Source organism: Tamandua tetradactyla, chromosome 7, assembly GCF_023851605.1.
Source record: "Tamandua tetradactyla isolate mTamTet1 chromosome 7, mTamTet1.pri, whole genome shotgun sequence".
NCBI lineage: Eukaryota > Metazoa > Chordata > Mammalia > Pilosa > Myrmecophagidae > Tamandua > Tamandua tetradactyla.
The window spans coordinates 150,043,537-150,062,322 of record NC_135333.1 but is presented as its reverse complement, the minus strand read 5'-3'; the positions used below and the strand labels follow the sequence as shown (position 1 = coordinate 150,062,322).

The following is an 18,786-nucleotide window of genomic DNA, read 5'->3' as shown; positions in this document are numbered from 1 at the left end:
TCTCTTCCTCTTCCTCAACTTCGAGAACTTCCACTCCTGTTATGTAATCTTGAGCATGCAATTCTCCATATTTTTGCACTCTCGCTTCTGTTGAACCTTCCATGTGCTTACCCCGGATTTTCTTCTGCAGCATCTGAGGATTTAGTGTTTGGAGGAGCTGAATCAAAGTTACAGCAGATATCATCACATTCTTAGCTTTGGGTGTTTTATGCTGGGCCAGGTCTTGGAGAAGTTCTTCATTCATGGCTAGAGGACGTCAAGCTGTTATCTCTTTTATAGCATTGATTCCTACTGTCATGATTTTACCAAAGTTCTTGTCACAGAATTGTTGGCCGCAGTCAAAAAGCAATGACTGAATGGTCTCTGGGGGTACCAGATGATGAGATGCTTGTGCAGCAAACAGAAGGATCTTTATTACTTCTATTTGCTAGGGCTGCAGAAACCTCTGTACAAAGGGATAGAGGTTATAGAGAAAAGCACATGAATTCCCACCAATCTCAAGATAAGGCTCATGGGCTTCATCTTCACTTCAAATTCTCCTTAGAGCTCTCTAGTTGCTTTATTAATTTTTCTGCAGAATATTCGGGGTTGTGAATCAAGTGAAAAGTTGAACATATGGGCTTTTTCTTCTTTTGTTTCTTGAGCATTTTCATCACCTTAACCAACCTTTACTTGTGTGTAGAGCTTTTCACCCTTATAGCATACTGCACTAGCAGGTCTCTTGCTGTTGGATTCTGAGTCACTGTTCTTTTTCTCCTCTTGATCTTTCCCTAGGAAGAATGTCAAAGCCACAACTAATATCTTGGTGACTTTGGAGACATGTAGTTGTGATAACACTGACAGTTTTGGCATCATTCCAGATGTTTCTTTTATAGAGTTCAGTCATCATATCCAAAGATATTTTGGCTGCGGTTGCATTTCTTTCTCTTGACATGGTGTATGTGAAATTCTGCAATGCTACATTCACTTTATTGTTCTTGTGTTTTGCATTTACACTCTTGATATCAGTCACAATTTGAGTGTACAAAGTCTTTCACAGGAGTTTGTCATGACAACACTAAAGTTCAAGGGAGAGTTCTAGCAAACTTGATGGATTGATGAAATTATTTTTTCTCAGCAAGATCAGGGCTTCCAAAATGTCATTGAAAGATCTGGATCCAAGATGGTGTGATTGTAAGAGAGCAGATCTTTCAGATCCTTAAGAAAGTTACACAGATGTCCTGGGTAGCAGTGACCAATCTGTGCCATAAGCATCGCTAGCTCTGCCTGTGCTTTGCTGGGTTTATTTGGTTATAATTTGAAAATCACCACATTGGATTTGTAGTGAAGCTGTAGAAACTCGATGTAGGCCAGTGGGTCCTGCTTGAACAGATTCTGCAACTGCGGCAAGTTGTTGGGCAGCCTGTTGCTGTTCTTGCTGGCATGTTGAGACTGCAGTCTGGCTCAGCAGTGAGCAGTTCTCAGAAAACCCACACCACGTGGAATCATGCTCATTCCTCATGAATTTGACACACAAAGCTTAACAAAAATTTTAGCATATCAAATCCAGCAATATATAAAAGGGATACTATATCATGATCATGGGAGTTTTTTTCCCAGAAAGGCAGGGTAACATTTTAAAGTCAATCAAAATAATTAACTCTGACAACAGACTAAGAAATAAAAATCGTATGGTCATCTCAACAGATATAGAAAAAGCATTTGGCTAAATTCCATTCTTGATAGAAACTCTCAGCAAGTAGAAATAAAAGAAAACTCCCTTAACCGGACGAAGACCTTCCATAGTGGCTGTACCATGTCATATTCCCACCAGCAGTGATTAAATATTCCTATTTCTCCATATCCTCTCCAACATTTGTAGTTTCCTGTTTGTTTAATAGCAGCCATTCTTATAGGTGTGAAATGATAACTCATTGGGGTTTTGATTTGCATTTCCCTAATGGCTAATGAAGATGAATATCTTTTCATGTGCTTTTTAGCCATTTGTACTTCCTCTTTGGAATAATGTCTGTTCATGTCTTTTGCCAATTTTATAATTGAGTTGTTTGTTCTACTGTTGTTGAATTGAACGATTTCTTTAAATATATTGGATAGCAAACCATTATCAGGTATACAGTCTCCAAATATTTTCTTCCATTGAGTTGGCTGCCTCCTCAACTTTTTGACAGAATACTTTGAAGCACAGAAGTGTTCAATCTTGAGAAGTTCCCTTTATCTATTGCTTTTGCTCTGAGTGTAAGGTCTAAGAAGCTACTTCCTATCACTAGGCCTTGAAGATGTTTCCCTCTATTTTCTTCTAGGAGTTTTATAGTAATGGCTCTTATATTTAGGCCTTTGATCCACTTTGAGTTAATTTTTATATGTGGTAGAGATAAGGATCCTTTTTCATTCCTTTGGATATGGATATCCAGTTCTTCCAGCCCCATTTATTGAAGATTGTATTCTGTCCAAGTTCAGTGGATTTGAGGGCTTTATCAAAACTCAATTGACCATAGATTTGAAGGTCCATTTCTTAGTTCTCAATTTGGTTCCATTGATCAATATGTCTGTCTTTGTGCCAATACCATGCTATTGTGACCACTGTGGCCTTATAAGCTTAGAAGTCAGGGAGTGTAAGTCCTCTTACTTCGTTGTTCTTTTTTAGGATGCTTTTGCTTATTCAAGGCCTTCTTCCCTTCCAAAAAAATTTAATAACTAACTTTTTCAACTCTGCAAAATTTTGATTGCTATTTTGATGGAATTTTGATTGGTACTGCATTGAATCTGTAGATCAATTTGGGTGGAACTGACATCCTAACAGCATAGCCTTCCTGTCAATGAATGCAGAATGTCTTTCCACCTATTTAAGTTTTGTTTGATTTCTTTTAGCAATGTTTTGTAGTTTTGTAGTACAGGTCTTTTGCATCCTTAGTTAAGTTTATTCCTAGATACTTGAGTTTGTATTGTGAATGAAATTTTTTTTTAATTGCCTCTTCAGTTAGGTCATTACTAGTGTATGGAAACACTACTGATTTTTGCACATTAGTCTGGTATATCACCACTTTGCTGAATGTATTTACTAACTCAAGTAGCTTTGTTATAGATTTCTCAGAATTTTGTTGTCATTTAAAAACACACTTAAGTAATTCATTTTCCTTTACCATCTTCTGTTTACTGTTAGTTTACCATGCAATAGGGATTGCTCTTTATGATCTTCCACTCTTTGATCTTCCTTCTTTTTGTACTCTTCTCTAAAAAGTCACTGTGGTGTAACACTTTATTGGATCCACTCTTTCTAAGTCTCCAACTGATGAAAAGGAAAAAAATACTATGAAATTAAAATGTGAAAGAAATGGGATCAAAATATACCCATGATTTTAATTCTTAGTAAGATGATTAATTTCAGGGAACTTGAGAAAATTAAATGAGATAACTACTTCAATTTTCAGTAGAAAAACATTCATTTCTTTAAATGATTTCTAATCATCTTTAAAAGATTTTTTTTTCAATTTTCAAAAAAAAGTAGCAGTGATAGTCTTGACAATGTAGATGAAAAAATTAAAGCTTTTTAAAACAAAAATGAAGCTACCTATAGTTTAGGACTGAAATTCATACTTACCCTATAAAACTCTTGGATTTTGAATTATTTTTTTAGTTAGAAAAAATATTCCAGTTGGTTTTTTAAAATACTTGACTTTATTCAGTACTCCATTTAACTGTACTTATAGCCAAATGCCACTTACTTCAATAATTATCATTAGTTTGTTGTACAAGTGCAATAGGTTGCAAAACAATTCTATTTTTCTTCTCTATTTCTGAGATTTGACTTATGAAAGAAACATCAATAGAAAGTCTGAGAAAGTAGCTCAGGGGAATATAATGGGAAAACTCCTAATTTTACAATATTTACAATATTTCTTTGGAAGTTTAAACCATCTTTTATATTGTCTGATAGTAAACATGTTCTCCAGCAAAATGCATACGATAGTCACCATAACAATTTCTGCAGACACTAACCTTCACTTTGCCCTCTAATCATCTTTTAAAAGTGCTACTCAAACCTCAGTATAAAATCTCCAAAGTAATTAAAAAATGGGATAATGATATAATATAGAAATGATAAGGTAAAAGAGGAAACATATTATTAAGTAGCTTGATAGTAGAATAATAAAGTGTCAATTTAGATAAAATGTTCATTTGTTTTCTAGTGTAAGATGAATTTAAGGACACAGAAAGTCAAATTTATAAACTTTTTTTTTTTTACCAAGCTCTCTGAAAACATGGAACTCTATTCTGCGTTTGTCCAGCAATTTCTTGATAGAGCCTTTCCCTTCCAATTTCCTGATCACTATGGAAATGGGATTTAGAGTTACTGGTTATAATTATGAAGAAAAGCTCTGTCTCTACTATATGCACAGCAGAATCGCTACCAATATTAAAGCTTGGTCTTTTTTATGCACTAAGCTAGGGAAATATGACAATTCACAGGCGTAAAGTAAAGAATCATTTCTGTATCTAGTATTATAAGATACCAGGCAATAATTATTGAACTAGCTTTCCTTTTTTTTTTTGTTAACATGGGCAGACACCGGGAACCTAGGTCTCTGGCATGGCAGGCGAGAACTCTGCCATTGAGCCACCGTTGCCCTTCCTTAAACTAGCTTTTATTCAGATATTTAGGTATATGAGCATTTATGGAAGGAAAGGTCAAATAAATAGACTTTGATTTAAAGCTAAACATAAGGTTTTGTGAAAGATATTCTGTTCTTTCGTCTAGCTGCATCTAAATAATTGAGGTCATGATGAAGTGGAAATAAGGAACATTGCAAATGAACCGTCTTGGAAGCTGGTGTTGTACTACTGAGGCATGTCATTGCTAATCTGTACATGGTGCTTTTATTGTATTTATATAGCTGTTCTCCCAGTGTGCTTAACTGGCTAATAAATACATGCTCATTATATTCATTTTCTAAGGAATTTCAGAAATGCTGCATGCAGAATGCTGTAGTTTGGATAATGTACTTAAAAATACTTACTCAGAGAGATTAAAAAATGACTTCCTTAAATTATTTCATGTGAAGGCTAAAATGAACTGTGATTCGCCTCCATGCTGTATCTATTGCTTCTTACTTCTCCACTTTTACAATATCAAATTTGATCATTATAGAAAGATGGTGTTCAGCCCTTAAATCCTCAGTTTCCCAAAACTCACATATTGTAAGAAATCAAATTTTGTCAAATAGGGTTAATACAAAAAGTATTTTTAACTAGTGAATATAAATGCTTACATAAATGTAACCAGAAATTGTAATTCCATACAATGAATTCTTTTCCACAAGCAGTTTTTTAATTGCCTACAATTGCCTTGATTCTATATGGCCACAATGGAGTATATAGAGATTATTAAGACATAGCTGTGCTAGGATTTAGCATAAAAGAGAGCAATAAATTGTACGACTTCTTTCAAACATAGTAAAATAGATGACCCTTTGGCCAGGTTGAATTCCAAAATATGGTCAAGTCAGAAGTTCTCTTGCAAGGCTGCCGTGAAAGCTGGAAACAAGAAAGAATGAAATGAGCTAATCTCACTGTATTAGGAATATGGTTAAAATTGGCTGAAATGTTATAAAGACAAGGGTGCAAGATCAAATCTAAAGGTGAGGTAAAAATACAAAAGTAAAGGAAGAACATCAAATATGATAAAGAGAAAAGAAAGTTCACCCCAAAAAGGACAAAAAGAAATGCAAAACTTTCTCAGGTCTGGGGTAATGGCAGGCAAATCAAACCTTATTGCTTGGAATAACTAGATTACTTTTTTAAAAAGGCAGGGGGAGAGGAAGAGCACAAAGAAAAAAAGTGCTGAGTATAGTTCCTAGAGAAACTGGAAACCCGTTACTCATTCCAACCACATAACAGCAATTGAGTAACAAAGAAAGCTGCATCTGAAGCTTTGCATAGCTAAAGATTTGTTTATGGGGTAAGTAATCACTTTCAAATGAAATAGGTACCTTTCATTTCAGAGAATCTCTTAGCAACTACAGCATTTCATTTTGTAGCATAAAATTGTTTCCTTGGTTGCCGTGGATTTGGCAAACACTGAGAGCATAGTCTGGGCCAGGATTTTGTCATTCTATAAATCCATGATTTAAAAATTATGGTATTGTTAAATTTTTTTGTGATACATTTCAAAGTCTTTCAAAATTCCATGAATACAAAATTCTTCTGCTTTTGATAATAAATACAAAATGTGGTATTTTTACCAGCAAAGTGAGCAAAGTATTTTAATTTGAGTACATTTAGATTTAGCCATTTCTTCCTAAATCTTCCAGATTAGTCTACACTTAAAGAAGTTGGCAAATTGTCGGTGGCTCAAAGCAGAAATAAATGTCTAATGAGTAGGATGTACTCGTTGTCATGTCTCATGAGTGACTTGTAAATTGGCAGAGTCCCTTTCATGTCACAGTGTGCAAATGCAAGCATTATTGACCATTTATTTTATTATTTTGTACACATGCTCTGTTGCATGCCATTTGTTTTTTAAACTGGGCAATCTTTGACCCAAACCTTGGATACATCAGAAAGCCAACTGTAAGTCAATATTTCATGTACTCTTAAAATTTAGTGACTTAGTGACTTCTATGAAATATTGATTTATGGCTAGCTTCAGCTATTTATAGCATTTTTTACTTAAAATGTGGTTGCTTAAGAATAAGAGTATGTCTGTAAAAATATGACATCTTGTCATCTTCTGAAAGGAAATTTGATTTGCATAATTCCTTTCCCATAATTTTCCATTTCCTCTTCAAATATTCCCATTAATAAAACAGGAAATAAGGACTCACAGGAAGAAAGAGTTCAGACGAAAGGTGATAAAGGTGCCATATGTCAAGGACTTCATGTTATAATCTCAATATAATTGTTTTATAATCTCATTCAGACCTTACGGTACTTGAATAAAATTGCTGTCACCATACTTTATGGTCTCCAGGTCTCTTTGACTTCCAGGTGTATACCCATATACCAAAGCATATTCCATCCACGTGGTGCAGCCAGGAAATATTACACATGACACTGTATTGATTCTGAATCGAGAAATTTTGTATGGATAGGAAGAGAATAATGGGCAAAGTGTCATTGTTATCTGTTCCTCTACTTTTTATTCTTGATACTTTTAATTCTGTTTTGCTTATGGGTAGTGCAATAGCCATAATTATTGATGAAGCACTGCTAAGCCCATGACTGTATTTACCAATGTATTCTTTTTTGCCTATGAGGCATTCTTTCGTGACCTCCTCATACAGCTATATAGTTTCAATCTGTCCGTATCTTGCCATTTCTGGGGCACGTTAGTCTGAGCTTCCACCATCTCTTGTCAAGGTCATGGCAATAACTTTCTTTTAACTGATTTCCTGTATGCGCTCTTGACCCACTGAAATTAACATCCCAAATAATAGTCAGAGGGATGTTGTAAGATGTGAATCAGATCACATCATGCTTCTGATAAAAGCTTTCCATTAGCTTTCTTTAACAATTATACTAAAGTCTACCCCTCTTATGAAATATTTGTTCATAATCTGGCCCTTACTTACTTTTCAGACTACATCTCCCATCCAGGATTGTGCTGGGGTTGGTATTTTCTGGCTTATGAGAGCTGATTGTTATATATTCATCGATTTTGCAAGCCAATTGCCATTACATGTGTAGATTGAAATCAGCCAAGGTAGGAACATTCACATCACAGAAATGAGCAGATACAAATCAGGGCTTTTTTGTTTTTGTTTATTTTATTGGTGCGTGGGGAGCTGCCTGTTAATGACTTATCACTGTTCTTATTGTTGTCTGCCTCACACACACACTGTCCCACTGCACTGGTGTTGTCTGTTCTTCTACATCAAGGCCTGTGCGCCTTGCATTAAGGACTTTGCCTTTGCTATTGCCATGTCTGCGTGCTGCTGTGGATTTTCCTGTCACCAGCTCCTGCCCGGCATTCGAGCCTCACCATCTCAGAGAGGCTTTCCATGACCACCTCATCCAAAGCACCACCATATACGACTCCAGTTTCTCTATAACATCAAGCTGATCTTCACAGCTTAGAACAGGGCCTTTGAAGACATGAGCTCTTGTATCAGTTAGCTTGCATTTTGTTGCAAGCCATAGCAAACCAAATAATAAAACATGCGCTTGTGTCACGATTTGGGCAATTTTACGGCTAGGACTGCAGCTCAGTGCTGACATCAGGGCCTAGGCCTCTTCCCTTTCCTGCCCCACTGTCTTCAACCTATGACAGTCATCCTTAAGGTCACAAAATGGCTGAGTTACATCTAGGCACTTGAAAGCATCGCAACTGGCAAGAGAAGAAGGGGAAGAGAAAGGACTCAAAGACCAAACATCTGCAGGCATATCTCAGCTGTTTGTCCATTTTAAAAGCTTTTTTGGAGTCTCATGCAGTGACTTTATGCTTACAACAACTTGGTCAGATTGTATAGCCTCCTCTATTGCAAGACAATCTGGAAAGAGAAGTATCCTGTCTTTCCAGCTTCTATAGCAGAACAAGGCAAGGGATAAAGGGATTGTAAATGGTGGCATGTACAAGCCATATTGTTTGCCATAAAACCAATACATTTTTGAGAAATTAGTGGACCATATGCTTTAAATAAGTCAGTTCCATCATCACCCAAGTTTCCCTTCAGATAAGCCCAGGATCAAATTCCACAATCTAAATGTCAGTCACATTATTGAAACTCATCATTGGGAACATTCAAGATAATTTGGGAACCGTCCCATTTAAATTCCAATATGCTGTTGTTTTTGTTTATACTGTTTAAACTATTTTGGTGGAACTCTTTCTGAGTATAGTGTCTTTCTAAGATATCATCTATCTAGTAGTTTTCGGCAACTGATGTTGATTTTATCATTTTCAATGATCCAGTGTTATCAGTATTAGCACATTGATTATACCATAATAGTTTACCATTATACCACCTTTTGGAGCTTTTGTCAATGCTATGACTGTTTCCCCAAGCTCAAATGGTCTATGTTGCTTTGCTTTTAAAAATATATATGTTTACCAGATCTTTATCGTCTTACTTAACAATCTTTTTCAGAGGCCAGATAGAGGAATAAATGTAGCATGGACAATGGAGTCAAACACACCTGATTTTGAATTCTGGCTCCACTATCTCTACTATCATTAATCTCTACAGCACATTTGTAAATCACTTCCTGCACCAGAAACAGCAGGCATGACTATTAAAAGTGCGTATTTCAGGGCCCCATGCTCAGCCTCTTTTATTTTTAGCTCCAGTTTGAACGTGGTCTAGAAATACATTTTTACTTGACTAAAATTGAAGAACCATTGCTTTCAGCCCTCAAGTAAGGATTCATTGATCCGATTAGCTTAATCTCTTATTCGCAGACTTGTAAAGGGAGAAGTGCTGGGGATGATTTGAAGAATATGGATTCCTGAGCCACATCTCAAGTCCCGGGCACTAGAACTATATTGCCCAGGTTCAAATCCTGACTCTATTATTTCCTTTTTGCTCGGGAAACCAGTTTAAACTCTGTGGATTTTAATTTCCTCTTCTGTAAAATGGAGGTAATAACAGTACCTACCTAATAGTGCTGTTATCAAGTACTTTAAGAAAGAGAAAGGGTTTAGAACAGTGCCATAATAAACACTGTATGTGAATGCAATTAGCATTATAAGAAATGCTGTAGTCAGAATGCCCAGCGTGTAGCTCGAGACTCCAAATCAGTGATTTGCAACATGGCTATATATTATAATCACTGGGGAATTTTGAAGATCCCAGTGCCCAGGCCACATTCAATTAAATTAAAAAATATGTGGTATGATCCAGGCATCAGTGACCAGGTAATTCCAATGTCCAGCCAAGGCAAAGTAACACAGCTGTCTATTCTATAAAATCTCTAAGTGATTCTTATGATCAGCTCATACTACCTAAATGAGGTGTCTTGGTAAATGGAACAGGGATTAATCTTTACTGAGGAAGGGATGAATAAGAGCTCAGCCTCTGATCAAAACAGCCTGCTGAGCATAGAGCTGTTACAAATATACTGAATCTTGAGGGAAAAGCTCTAAAAGAATAGCTGCAATTGGAATGTAAAACAAAACAAAACAACAGCAGAGGGTTGGGGATCACTCAGACTCGGACTCTAATCCCAAATCGCCTTTTTAGTGTATTACTTCTCTATGAGCCTCAATATCCTCATTTGCAAAATGTGGATTCTATTTACTACCACATAGTGTTGTTGTAAGGATAAAATGAGTTGAAAGATGTGAAGCCTTAGTATGCAATCCACTCATGTCTTAGGCGTTCAGTAAAAGTTTATCATCATTGATTTTAGGAGCAAGGCTTAATGAAATGTGGGGGTGTGAAGGAGAGGGAGGGGATAAAGATGATGTTTGAGTGTTTTGCTTAGATAATGGGATGCAGTGTGGAGGTATTAACCTGAAGGCTGGTGGACAGGAGGAGGAGAAAGTTTCAGGAGAAATCTCTGAAATTTCTGAAGGTTTGCATAGCAGTCTTCCCAGTTCTCATCTAATTTTCTTCCTAATGCTAGAAAACTCAGTAATCAAGCTTGGTAGAATAGTTTCATAATAATTAGTGTAAGGAGTTCTGAACAGAACTTAAACCTTAAGGGGATTCTGGTGAATAAACTGCACCACGTCTTATTGCAACAACTTTAAGAATGAGTATTTTGCTTACTCAAGGGGTTCTTTTGCTTCCTTCCAGATTCTGGGCTTATAGGTTTCTGGTAGTTTTCCAGAGCTAAAGGAAATCAGAATTCTCTTTAAAGCTCAAGTCTCACATTAATTTGTCATTTACCACCTCCTTGTTTCTAGTGCCAGCCAGGCCTGGGCTGAGGGTCTTAGAATGGGGAAGAACTGGGTGTCCCCACTTTTAGCTTCCTTTGGCTTTTATACCTATTTGACTCAGGATCTCATGCTGCTACATTCCCTTGGGTGGGTACCAGTAATATGGTTCAGACTCCAGGGGGCACTGCTGTCCAGTTCTCTCCTGCGAAAATAGGCATGGAGGACAGGTAGATAACCAAGTCCATTCCCTATGCAACCAGGAAGGGGATGTTAGTCTCCCTTCTTGCAGGCATCCCCAATCACTAGAATTAGCTTTATTGGGTCCTTCCTCATTTAGTTGATAGGAGGGAAGCAAAAGACTTAGTAACTTGTCCCAAGTTAATGACAACAATTCTCCTTGAATTTTATTTCATCTCACAGTTACCTCTAACAAGGATGGAAGAGGCTGAAAGTGTAATGTACAAGGGCCAGCTTAGTTCTTAAAAAATCTTAATGGGGGTGGTCTGGTTTCCTTAATGGCTCATTTTTGAACAGTATTTCTCAACCTTGGCTGGTCATTTGAATGCCCCCCACTCTCAACAAGTCTTCAAGCTGCATTTATTCCTTTTCCCTAAAACATTTGTCCTTCCCATTTGTGCCTTCCAAGTATGAGTTGCCTAATTAGGACTTCAGGGAGGACCTGAAGTCCTGGATGATGATAAATGTCTTTATTAAACATCTACATATCAGCCTGTAGTGTACTGAATTCTTTCATAGCACACACCCACTTTATTTCTGTGACTCTTCAAGCCTGTAATTTCCATGAAAGCCAGAACAAGAGCTGTCCTTTGTACCCCTACATTTCCCATGCTCAGCACATTTACCTGGAACTACTGAGAGAATGGATTGCCTTTCAGGAACAGGGTATAATATATGCAAAACCATAGAGTCAGGACATTCTTTGGCATATCCTAGGAGCAGTAAAACTTTTGATGGCCAAAGTATAGGATTGCAAGGGAGAGCTTCTCAGAGATGAACCAGAAGAGGTAGGTTGTTAAGTGACAGGTGACTTATGTGTAATCTCTGAGTTGTCTGAACTTCACTCCTGTAGACAATGGAAAGACAGTGAATGTTTTAAGTGGGAGATGATATAATTTAGTTTTTCATTCAGGACAGTCACTCTGGGAGTAATGTGTATGATGGACTGAAAAAGAAAAGAGTAATTTAAAGGAGCTCAGTTAGGACATGTTCGAGTACTATAGGTGAGAAACGATGACAGCTTCCTTGAAGTAATGAAGTGAGTGTTCTATTTAAAAGACATTTTTGAGATAGCATCGGTGAGTACTTGCTGACTAACTGTATGTGGGGTGAGTGTGAAAAATGATTCTGTTATCTAGCGGTGTGATAGGCTGGGCAGGGATACTATTATTGGAAATACCAACTGTAGGAATATAGGAGGAGAGGAGTTGGTTTCAAGGGAAAAGTGAGCTCAGTTTTAAAAATGTTGAGAGGTCTATAAGCCCATGGATATCAAGAGAGATTATTTTATGCAATTAGAAATGCATAAAATTCTTGGTTTGGTGACTTTATTGACTGTGGATGTGTGGCAGGTATTGTGAAAAAAAGACAGAGTTGGGAAACTGATATTAACATATTGATTTCATGATTTGTGACATTTTGGGTCACAATTGGCAATCACAATGACTACTTCAAGGTAAAGCCTCCATTAAAGTTACTTTCTGGTTATTTTCTTTGATATGATACTGTTTCAGTTTGCAATATTCCAGAAATGGACTGGCTTTTAACAATGGGGATTTATTAGTTTAGAAATTTAGAGTTCTAAGGAGATGAAATTTTCCCAATTAAGACATCAATAAGACAATGCAAAAGCTGTTGGCATCAGAGATTCCTCTATCAAATAGCAAGGCACATGGTCTGTCTCTGCTAGTCCTTCTTCGCAGGATTTTGTTGCTTTCAAGTTCAGGCTTCAGTGGCTCTTTCAACTTATGTGGGTCCTTCTCTGGGGACACCTTTCTAAGCTTTCTGTAGGTGTTTTTCTCTCTGACCTCTGTTTTTTTTTTTGGACTTTTATCCTCATAAAAGATTCCAGTAAAGGATTAAGACCACCTTGAATTGGGTGTGTCATATCCCAATTGAAACAACCTAATCAAAAAGTCCCATGGACAATAGGTCTGCATCCACAGGAATGGGTTAAAAGAACATGGCCTTTTCTGGGGTACGTAACAGCTTCAAACCAGCACAGATACATACACCTACCTCCACCCCCATTCAAATTCAGCCATGGTGACAATTTTATTATAGGTAAGGCTGCCAGTATATTAACCTCTCATTAAATTGCGAGTTCCATGCAGTCATAAAGGAACTGTGTCTTATTCTTCCTAAGCTTAGACAGATAGAGTATGAACTCAAATTATTGGATGAATGAATGATTGAATTTATTATTTCATGGCAGGGGTTTGGGATACTTTCTGGAGCTAATAACCTAGGAATTAAAACCCTCATCTCTTACATAACGCATAAATGATTTTTAGAGTGAGCTATTGATAGAAGAACACAGAAGGGATGACCATAAATACTATTTTTTGTTTTTATTTATTATTGTTAATTTTTTTATGTAAGAAAACAAACAATACATTTAGAACCACCAAAAATCTTAGTTAATTTAACTACAGGCATATTTAAATGAAGTATCCCTATAATGACTGTAAAGCCTGTATTGGCGCAATAAGTTTCATAAACCAATTTAAAATTGAGGCAAAAATGAAAAAAAATCTACATATTCAGAGAGCAAAGTTCTTAAATTCCAAGTATTAAACACTAACTTTGATACCATTTGATCAGCTGTCAAAATTGAATGGTCTCTGGGCGGACAATGGTGGCTCAGTGGTAGAGTTCCCGCCTGCCGTGCTGGAGACCCGGGTTCGGTTCCTGGTGCCTGCCCATGTAAATAAAAAGAAAGAAAGAAAGAAAGAAAAAAGCACAGTTCTAAAAAAAAAAAATATTAATGTTTTTCAAAGTATCAAGTAGAAAGTTCTTACAGATATCTGCATTGCTATAGTAATGAACTATGTTACTAAATATTTTCCTTATTTCAGGAAAATACGAAGATGCAAAGATGTTAACAATAAACATCACCATAAACATTTTTTAAATGTTGTTTTATTGTAAAAATATAACATATTTCATTCTAATTTACCTTAGACCCAGCCAGATTGACTTTGTTTTAAACTCTAATTGAGGCCTGTGTTAGATTCAGTTGTCAACTTGGCCAGGTGAGCATACCTAGTCTTGTTGCTGCGGACATAAGCCAACAGTACCTGAACCTCATCTGTTGCCAATTACATCTGCAGTCAGCTAGGAGGCGTGTCTGCTGCAATGAGTGATGTTTGACTTAATTGGCTGGTGCTTAAATGAGAGATTGCAACGTAGCACTGCTAAGCAGCTCAGCATTCCTCATCTCAGCACTAGCAGCTCAGCCCAGGCCTTTGGAGATGGAGAAAGAAATCACCCCGGGGAAAGTTGTTGGAACCCAGGGGCCTGGAGAGAAGACCAGCAGAGACCACCCTGTGCCTTCCACGTAAGAAAGAACCTCAGTGGAAAGTTAGCTGCCTTTCCTCTGAAGAACCAACAAAATAAATCCCCTTGTATTAAAAGCCAATCCGTCTCTGGTGTGTTGCATTCCGGCAGCTAGCAAACTAGAACAAGGCCTGATCTCTTTTTCGGTTACTTTAACTATTATTATAAATATCTACGCTAACTTTCAGGGCTCCAGCATTCCATTTCTGGGTTCCAGGTGTCACAGAGTTACTCAAGGTTCCAGGGAAATACCAGCTGATACACATGTAGCTCAGGGTCTCAGAACCCAGAAATACATCTATAACTTAAGACCATGCTATAAGGACCTGCTATAAGGACCCAAAACCTAGGCTCTTATTTTCTTGTAAGTATTTTCTGAAAGAAACCTCAGCATATTTGTTCTTTTGTTTTTGGCTTATTTTGCACAATACATTGTCCCTAAGGTTTATACAGTTCATTATGTGCCCCTCAATGTCCCTCCTTTTTGTAGCTGCACCATATTCCATCATATAAATGCACATTATAAATACAAATGTATAAATACAAATCAATATTACCCTTTATCACTCATCTCTCCCCCCTACTCCAATTAGTTACCCCTGGTAGTGCTGCGGTACTGTTGATGTCTCCCTGTTAACTACTGGCCATAGCATGCAATTTTAGTTTTCCCCCATACCCTCCACTATTGACTTTTTGTCCACTATCGAACCTTTGAAATAGTTCATGTGAGAACTTATTTATAATTTTAAAATTAATGGGATCCATGGCACTCTACATCCCCTATCAATCATATTCTCCTTCAATATGGCAATGTTACTTATAAACCCACTAATTAGTTACCATCACTTTTATCTGTTCCCTTGCATTTAGAACCAGCCTCTTTAGGTAACCTTTTCTCTGTTTCTAGCTTTTGTGTACCTCTAGGTCTGCTATATTCTACAGGGTAACCTCTGAGATTACCTTCACCAAAGTCATAACAGCGAAATCATACATTATCTATCCTTTTGTATATGACTTTTCTCACTCAGCATTATATCCCCGAAGTCTATCATATGTTTGTCATGTTTCAGGGCATCATTTCTTCTTACTGCTGCATAATATTCCATTGTATGTATATGCCACTTTTTTTTATCCACTCATCTGTTGATGGGCACTTGGATTATTTCCATCTTTTGGTAATTGTGAATAGTGCTGCTATGAACATCAGTGTGAAAATGTCTGTTATTGTCACTTTCTCTGGGTATATACCGAGTATCGGTATTCCACTTTATTGGGCAACTCAATATTTAGTTTTCTGAAGAATCACCAAAATGTCTCTTCCACAGCAGCTGCACCATTATGCATTCCCATCAACAGCGAATATGTGTTACTATTTCTCCACATACTCTCCAACATTTGTAGTTGTCTGTTTAATAGCATCCATTCTTGGACAGTGCAACAGTGGCTCTATGGTAGGCTTCTCACCTGGCCTGCCAGAGACCCGGCTTCAATTCCTGGAGCCTGCACATGTCGAGGCAGGGGTGGGGAATAGCATCCACTCTTATAGGTGTGAGGTCATGTCTCATTGTTGTCTTAATTTGCATTTCCCTTACAGCTAATGAAAATGAGATCTCTTCATGTGCTTCTTATCCATTTATATTTGCCCTTCAGAAAGCTATCTATTCATAGCGTTAGCCCATTTTATAATTGTTTTGTTTGTTCTTTTGTTGTTGAGCTGTATAATTTCTTTTGTATACAGGATGTCAAGTCTTTATCCAATATGTGGTTTCCAGTTATCTTCTCCCACTGCATTGGCTACCTCTTCACCTTTTTAACAGTTTCTTGAGGCACAGAAGTTCTTGATCTTAAGGAGTTTCCATTTGTCTATTTTTTCTTTCACTACTTGTGCTTTAGATGTCAAGTTTAAGAAGCTACCTCCTATTACTTGATCTTGAAGACGTTTCCCTGCATTTTCTTCTAGAAGTTTTATGGTACTGGCTCTTACATTTAGGTCTGTGATCCATTTTGAATTAATGTTTGTATAGGGTGTAAGGCAGGGCTCCTCTCTCAGTCCTTCCTAGATACCTGTTTCTTTTAGTCACTATTTTGAATGGAACTTTTTCCTTAATTGTGTTCTCAGGTAACTCATTACTTGTGTATAGAAATACTATTGATTTTTAGTACATCAATCTTGTATCCTACCACTTTACTGAATTTATTTGCTCAAGTAAATTTCTCAGGGTTTTCTAAATATAGGATTATGCCAGCTGCAAATAACAAAAATTTTGCTTCTTCCTTTTCAATTTGGATGCGTTTTATTTCTTTGTCCTGTCTAATCACTCCAGCAAGGACTTCTAGTACAATATTGAATACTAGTGGTGACAGTGTGCATCTTTGTCTCATTCCCAATCTTAGGAGGAATGCTTTCAGTCTGTCACAATTAAGTATGATGCTGACTATGGGTTTTTCATATGTGCTATTTATAATATTGAAGAAGTTTCCTCCGATTCCTGTCTTTTGAAGTGTTTATGTCAGGAAAGGATGCTGGATATTATCAACTGCTTTTTCAGCATCAATTGATATATGATCTTGTGATTTTTCCCTTTTGATTTGTTAATGTGCATTGATGGATTCTTGTGTTGAATTGCCCTTGCATTTCTGGTATAAACCCCACTTGATCATGATGAATAATTCTTTTAATGTGTCACTGGATTCAATTTGCTAATATTTTGTGAAGAATTTTTGCATTTATGTTCATTAAGGAGATGGTTCTGTAGTTTTCTTTTCTTGCAGCATCTTTAACCAGTTCTGGTATTAGAGTGATGTTAGCTTCATAAAATGAGTTATGTAGCATTCTTTTTCTTCAATTTTTTTTGGAAGAGTTTGAGCAAGATTTTTGTTAATTCTTTCTGGAATGTTTGGTAAAATTCATCTGTGAAGCCATTTTGGTCCTGCACTTTTCTTTGTGGAAAGATTTTTGATGACTGTTTGAATCTCTTTACTTGTAATTGGTTTATTGACATCCTCTATTTCTTCTTGAGTCAGTATAGATAATTCTTGTATTTTTGGGATTTTTTCCATTTCATCTAAGTTGTCTGCTTTTTTTGACATATAGTTGTTCATAATATTCTCTTATGATTTTTAAAATTTCTTGATCTTTGGTAATGAGCCCCCTTTTATTCTTTCATTTCTGATTTTTATTTGCATCCTTTCTCTTTTTTAAAAAAATTTGTTAGTTTAGCTAAGGGTCCATCAATTTTATTGATTTTCTTAAAGAATCAGCTTTTTGTTTTGTCGATTCTTTCTGTTGTTTTCCTGTTCTTCAGTTTATACATTTCTGTTTTCTTCATTGTTGTTTCTCTTCTTTATTTACTTTGGGATTAGTTTGCTGTTCTTTCTCTAAATTCTTCAGGTAAGCAGTTAAATCCTCAAGTTTTGCTCATTCTTGTTTTTTTTTGCATGGGCAGGCACCGGGAATTGAACCCGGGTCCTCTGGCATCACAGGTAGGCATTCCTGCCTGCTGAGCCACCGTGGCCCACCCCTTGTTTTTTAATATAGGCATTTAGTGAAATAAATTGACCTCTCAGCGCTGCTTTTGCCACATCCCATAAGTTTTAAGGTGTTGTATTCTTATTGTCATTCATCTCCAGGTATTTACTGATTCTCTAGCAATTTCTTCTTTGGTCCACCGATTATTTAAGAGTGTGTTGTCAATCTCCATATATTTGTGAAAGCTTTGGTTCTTTGGTAATTATTAATTTCCACCTTCATTCCATTGTAGTCAGAGAGAATGCTTTGGATAATTTCAATCTTACTAAATTTATAAAGACTCAGTATGTGTCCCAGCATATACTCTATACTGGAGAATGTTCTATGTACACTGAAGAAGAATGTGTATCCAGGCGTTTTGGGGTGTAATGATCTATATATGTCTATTAGAGGTAATTCATTTATCCCATTGTTTAAGTTCCCTATTTACTTGTTGATCCTCTGTCTTATTGTTCTATCTGTAGTGAATAGTGTGTATTGAAGGTCTCCCATTGTTTCTGTCGAAATGTCAATCCCTTCAGTTTTGCCAGTGTTTGTCTCAAGCTCCTTGATTGGAAGCATAAATATTAATGATTGTTATTTCCTTTTGGTGAATTGTCCCTTTTATTAATATGCAGTGGTCTTTGTCTCTTATAATGCCTTTACATTTAAAGTATTTTATCTGATATTATATAGCTACTCCTGCTTTCTTTTGGTTACAGCTTTCATAGAAGATCTTTTCCCATCCTTTCACTTTTAATCTAATTCTGTCTTTGAGTCTAAGATGTGTCTCTAGTAAACAGCATATAGATAGATGGTATTTTTAATTCATTCTGCCAGCCTATATCTTTTAATTGTGAGTTTAGTCCATTAACATTCAAAGTAA

At 36.6% G+C, this 18,786-nt stretch overlaps 1 protein-coding gene and 1 pseudogene across 2 annotated transcripts in view; one reads left to right on the top strand and one right to left on the bottom strand.

Moving 5' to 3' along the window:
• The window catches only part of LIN7A (lin-7 cell polarity scaffold A), a 144,870-nt gene that overhangs the window by 35,156 nt on the left and 90,928 nt on the right, over positions 1-18,786 (top strand). The window lies entirely within an intron of this gene.
• Positions 15-15,900, bottom strand: LOC143690339 (protein SDA1 homolog pseudogene; annotated as a pseudogene).